A 6,756-nucleotide genomic window follows, 5' to 3' on the forward strand; every position below is an offset into this window, starting at 1 on the left:
GAAACACTGGCACAGGTTGCCCAGAGAGGTGGTGGATGCCCCATCCCTGGAAACATTCAAGGTCAGGTTGGACGGGGCTCTGAGCAACCTGATCTAGTTGAAGATGTCCCTGCTCATTGCAGGGGAGGTTGGACTAGATGACCTTTAAAGGTCCCTTCCAACCCAAACTATTCTGATTCTATGAAATACTGTGTTTGAAGTTTGCCATAATTCATCTAGATAGGAAGTCAAAACAGGGCTCTGCTCTTAGTAATGTTTCTGAGTGAACCTTTAGTCTCTCTAAAAACAAAGTTTGTTTCAAGAAGAGAGTAAGCGAGCAATCTGATTACCAGCCTAGAGCCCAGACAAGTCAGTGGACGGCTAAGTCATTATACTGTGTTTGAAGTTTGCCATAATTCATCTAGATAGCAAGTCAAAACAGGGCTCTGCTCTTAGTAATGTTTCTGAGTGAACCTTTAGTCTCTCTAAAAACAAAGTTTGTTTCAAGAAGAGAGTAAGCGAGCAATCTGATTACCAGCCTAGAGCCCAGACAAGTCAGTGGACGGCTAAGTCATTCAAGAGTTCCCTCATTTACTAGAACTTGTATCATAAGAATAAATTTTATGTCATTAAAAAAATTACTTCTATCATACCTGTTCAAATGTTTAAGTGGCACTAGCAGAATCCCTGAATGACAGATACCCAGTATTTCTGGTGCTGACAGATTTTCACAAAATGCCATTCATCAGTCTTGGCATAATTATTCCTATTGAAATAGGAGCCATGCATGTTAACACAACGTGTACGCAGCATATCAAGTTTAATCAAAGTAATACTATTTTTGAATTTTTGATTGACAAGTTATTTGTGCTGCTCCCTTAACTCAGCTATGACATTAGCAGCACACACGCTTCTGATCAACATACCAGTAAATTCCAGGGTTGTTCTAATCATGATTTACCCGTAAAAATGGGTAAACATTTTGTTTGTAACGCAGGTCCATTAAACCTCTGCATTACAGATCAAGCTGCTGTGTCCCAGAATGCGAACATTCCCTGCAAAGAAAAGAAGATCTCCGCATCTCTTCAACAGATGTCACAATACTCATTAATACATGTTCTGGAATAGGAAGGCTCTGCTTCAAGCAGGGTTATTGACAGAGATGAGTTTGTCTTGATGTGCTTATAAACAGAATACAGAATGGTCTGGAGACTTAAGCCATTGGAAACAGTGATATCAGCTGCCTTCAAATCTTGAATGAGAAGCAGAATTCCAAAACACTCATTTTGGAAGAAAGAGTTTTTAATATCATTTCAGACCTAGAAAATGAGTAAATCAATCTTGATTACTTGGTTATTAAAAAGAAATAATGATAAGCCAATAGTTCAAAAGCATTTCTCACAGGTGGACCATATTCATCTGCAGGCAAAATGTGCTTTGAAGAGTTTTGTTGTTGTTCTGAGCGTGAGTTGTGAGCTGATATAAATAAAAATAAAGAAGAATGGTGTTGGGACTTTGAGGATGGCTATCAAAATTGGAAATAACTGGTAACCCAAAAGCCGAAACCAGGACAACCTGGCTTGTCAGTACTTCCAAAATCATTCAGATTACATTTCAATCTTTTGGGGAAAAAAACGACTAATAACTAATTTCAGTAGCAGAGTTAAGTTTAAAGCGTACAGAGAAGGTGAAAAGTACTGGGGAAAGTAAAGCACTTCTTTATATATGACATTTTCAGTACAAATTCTATCATTGCTACAACATTAACCCAGCACTTTGCAGTCATACTTTCACGCTGGTGCTGATATTCTTGTACTACACAACACTGTTATCTGTGCAAAAAGCCTCAATTATTTCTTGGCACGTGGTAGGAGATAAGCTCTGCAAAAGCCATCCTCTTGTTTAGAGAGTGATGTATATCATTGCAGAAGTGAGTGTGACTGCTGCCTGCCAACTGTGTTGATAAAACACGAAGCAGACATGCAAGGATGCAACTCTTGATCATTACTTTAGCCTTTCCAAAATAATGTTACACATCATTATATACATCACAAAGTCACAGACAATTATGCAAGAAACTTCACAGAATTCATTTTTTCCCTAGGAAATGTATGCATGTAAGACAGCAAGAGGGACAGAAATTACAATCCCACTGCAGCAAGGGGACAACAGCGAGTTGTGCTCATTTAAATGCTTGAGAGTCCTTGTAGCAAAAACCCCAAAGCAACAGCTACGGGGAAAGATGAAAGCTAGCACAACCGACAATGTCAATGCTAATGAGGAAAGACTATCAATGCAAACTCTCTGTTAGCCACATCAGTAGGACAATGAAGCTCAATTTGCTGAATGTTCCAAAAATAAAATGACAAATTAGGCATACACTTTTAAGTGTACGACAACAACTTTTGTGTTTCCTGCCGAGAACCATATATTATTGTGCAACACATGTAAATACACATTGCATATCACAGAGCAATTTTTTTCCCGTAAAAATGCACCTATCCAAAGTCTGGCAGGCATAAATGAAAAGTTTAAAAAAATATCAGAAAAAGTAGCAATGAAATAAAATACATAGTGGATGTTGTTTCTATTGTCTACCTTCACAAACCAGTTAATGGACTTAAAAAACTTCTATACAGATGTCCTACAGATGACAAAGACAACTCATTTTTACTAGTGATCTGGAATGCTTGAGATATTAAAATGAATCAAGAGGTATGTTGTATTACCACCAAAAGCAAGATCAGAGAAAAGAATGTATGCCCCACTTACTGAGAGAAACTATGGTGTCTCGTGAAAGAGAGTGCTTCTGAGAAGACTTGATTATAACTAGAAAACCAGTTGATACAGCTGAACCAAATGTCCCAGATATGTTAATGGAGTGAAAGGGCGACATCTGTATTATGGGGAAATGAGTTTTATAACGTGCTCCTTCCGATACTCTCCCAACTAAAGCTGCAGATGTGGGGTACTGGAAGAACTTCTAAAGACCTCAAGTATTGCAAGAAACCGCATAAAATTTAACCCAGTGCAGATCCTCAGTCACAGAATAATGTGTTTTGTCTTGGGAGAAACACAACTAATCACATCAGTAATTGTATTTTGCAACTGTTTTCTTGATCAGCTTGGCACATGGAACACTCAACAGGGTAACTACCATACTTACAACTACAAGAATTATGCTGAATAAAAAGCTGATATGCAGACCTTGGCAAAGGTACGGTTACTTAATCTCCAAAACAGGTCAGTAATTTGTCACATCAGCCCTTTCATGAACCATCAACCTCATTATCGCAGTTCACTGCACAAACTGCCCTTGGGAATCCAAAACTAATAGCGTGCAGAGAGAGGTAAGACACACAGTCCAAACTACCTCATTATAGATCCACTTTAAAGAAACACTTACATATTAGGGTGAAACAAGCATTACATTTAGAAAAACAAAAATCAGTAAGAGGAACCCAGAAGCTAAATGTGTGTTTTCAAGTAATACCAACAAAATTAGCTTTAAGAAGCAGCCCAGGAAACTGTACACGTGACAAGTATCATTGACCTAGCTGTTAGCAAGGCTGTATGAATGGCATCATTATACACTCACCATTACTGGTAAAGGCACTGCATGAGAGAAGACTTGCATATTTGAACGGAAACATGCTTTAAAACAAAAGATACAAAGGACCACCAATTTTACATCTGCATGTACGTATCTGCATTATTCTCCAGGTGTAAATGGCAGCAGTGCCTAAGGCCTCAAGCCTGTAAGTTGCCAGGTGCTCTGGGGAGCCCTTACTGCTTTTATTGAATTTGTGGGGAGCTGAGTATACTTAGTGCCTTCTTGGCATCACTGATGCAAATTTCCCTCTACGAAGCTTTGAAAATGTGTGGCGCAGGAAAGCAGAAATGAAGTTTCCTCATGAAATTTCCTTAACAACATTAAATATTCTAAATATTCTACGTAGGTACCACACCTCTAATTTTTGATGTAGCCACTGTAGAGTAAGAGGACAATCAGTCTTCTTCTTAAGGATGAAGCTAATAAAGCGAGAGAAATTGTAACAAAATCAATTTGTTGGCAATTACAAAATACTCTGTTCTGTTTAATATAGCAAAAGTAGATCACCCCAAAATCTCTAGTGCTTTATCAATTATAAACCCACTTGCTTTTCTACTCTTAAACTTGATCTTGGCCCTATCGTCCTCTTTGTGACAATATAGGAGTCTTCAGTAGAAAAATGGTAATGTTTTAAGTGTCTGAAAAAGCATTTTGAGAATTTAATGCAGACACAAATCCTGTATCAATTTTACGTCTTCAGCTTATCTGTAGATTTGAAAAGAACTTACCCAGCAAAAGAGGAAAAATATATTGTTAAGATATCAGAAGGACTGAAAACAGATTTGTTGTTCATTTCTACACACTTTATGGGCCATTATTTTTCTTACAATTCAAGTGGACTCAGATCAAACTTCCCCCATACACTTTTTTATTATTTGTCATAAAACACCACAGATCAAAATTAGCCACTGTGGAGAAATTTTTTCTTGATAGTATACTGTGACCAAGTATACTGGTATTACTTTTCTTCTTCAGAAAATAATGTTTAGCAAAAGGAGATCGATGAGCAACAGGTCATAGAAGGCTAGATAAACAAAAACATTTCAAATATACTTCAATAACTTAAAGGGAAGATTTAGCAAAGCAGTCTTATCAAATTCTGAAAATTTAGTAAGCCTTAAGTTTAAGTTACATAAAAAGCTTGGAGGCTGGAAAAGAATGGGAAGAGCTACCAAACAGTAGTAGGGTTTTAATTCTAAAATTTAATCCTGCTTTATAGTCTAGTTTAGCAAAAAATGCAAGACAACAGCATGCAGGGAGATCATACACACCCATAACTGATTTTGTTTATGTAGATATGCTGACCTAAACTGACTTCACATTCCTTAGTTCATTATTTTTAGTGATGCTTTTTCCCTGTTTTCTTTTCCATGTACTGGCTTGGAAGTACATCAACTAGAATTGAAATGCAGTGGTTTTCAAACCACGTGGATCAAAACCACAGATGGAAAAAACTGAGTTTCCATGGGGTTTTTACCAATTTGTACCAGGTGAGTCTCTGGCTCTTTGGAACAATTGTTTCCACTGTGGTATGAAGGTTTCATTTTAAAACTAAGCCAGCCAAACCACCTGTTGTACAAATGGGAAGTTCTGCTCCCCTGCATCCTCCTTTCCTTCAGCACTTGTTTGACTGAGCAGTAACCAGCTCAGGGAACCAAACTGGAAACCCACAGTAAATGAATAGTTTTCTACTCGTTAGGTTCCCAAAACCAGCTTGTTGGGGTCAGACAAGCCCTAGAGCCAGCCAAGAGGAGGAGATGGGACCACGTCTGTGAGAGAAGCAGGAAGAGGTGCCTGTTTGGCCCCAACTTCTCATTAGACTGGCTTACTAGCTGAAGGCACATTCTCAGAAAGCCACTTTCTTCTCACAAATGTTCCTTTGTAAAACACATAATGATTTGGAAGTGTGTCCTCTAACAGTATTTGCAGAAGATGTCAATGCCTCCTCTAAAACACCCTGGGAAGCTCAATGAATTAGTACAAACAGGTGTTTTTCTTACTTCCCCTGCACCTGTTTCTCCAGCTCTACACAACATATTTTAGAATGTCAGGGTCTAAAATGTTGTGCCAAAATTCATGTTTTACTACTTGGATTGACGGCCTGATTATCAACACATAATCCGACGAATGTTCAGCACTACTGAAAATCAGACCACCTAGACACAGATAGTTATTATCTACCTTTGAGCTTTGCTTGTGAAAGTCTGTTTTCTTCCCGAGGACCTGACAAGAGGTGAGGATGTCTTCTACTTCCTACACAGATCCTGGGGTGATCATATCCATTCACTTTTTAGCTGCTGCAAAATAATGGAAAAAGTATCTTGCTTCGGTTTACTGACTCTTATCCCTGAGGCACAAGAATAGAGCTGAACAAAAGATTGGGATGAAATTTTGGAGAGTGTAATAAATTGATAGGACTGAAATGCACTGTGAACTGCTTTCATATTCATCAATAGTTCATGTAAAAAAAACCTACTAAAATGAATCAAAAAATGCATCTACTCTCTTCAACACTTGAAGTCCTACATGAAGAATATTTGAAGTTGCACAAAGAATAAACTGAATCAATGTGCGTAAGTGAAATATGTGATGTCAGCTACAAAGATATTTCAGATATGATTGTATGAAGAGGTTTTGTTGAAAGTAGGAGTTATTCTTGAGTAGCATAAGGCCTTCTCTCTTCTCTTTACCATCCTCTCAGCACTCAAAGCCCAGGTAGAAGTAATTTTGAAGTTTTCTCTTGAGGGCAGAGTAAGACAAATCACAGCGCCAATAGCCTTGACTTTAATTAAAAGGGACAGAGATTCTATTAAAGCACCCTTCTACTTGAGGAACAAAAGAGGCAAAAAGCAGAGTAACATCTGTGGGGCTTGCAATACTTCCAAGGAACTGTGAAAAATAAAAGCGCTCAATGCCGCCGAGAGCACAAAAGGGAACAAAACAGCGCTACCACCTCACAAGTGCCTTATGGATTCAGCACCCAGCTCCTGGTGAGGCCTAAACGCAGCGTAACAGACTCCTCCTCTCCAGCTCCTACCATGATAGTGTGCCCGGGCCGCCACCGTCTCTGTAATCCAGGCTTGGTGTCTCGGGGAGACCGAAAGGTGGCGGCGCCTCTGAATCCTCGTTGCGGTGAGGCCTGCGCCCTCCACCGCCCCCACGCG

The sequence above is a fragment of the Aptenodytes forsteri genome, unplaced genomic scaffold (genome assembly GCF_000699145.1).
Source record: "Aptenodytes forsteri isolate BGI_AS27 unplaced genomic scaffold, ASM69914v1 Scaffold93, whole genome shotgun sequence".
In the NCBI taxonomy this organism is placed as follows: Eukaryota; Metazoa; Chordata; class Aves; order Sphenisciformes; family Spheniscidae; genus Aptenodytes; species Aptenodytes forsteri.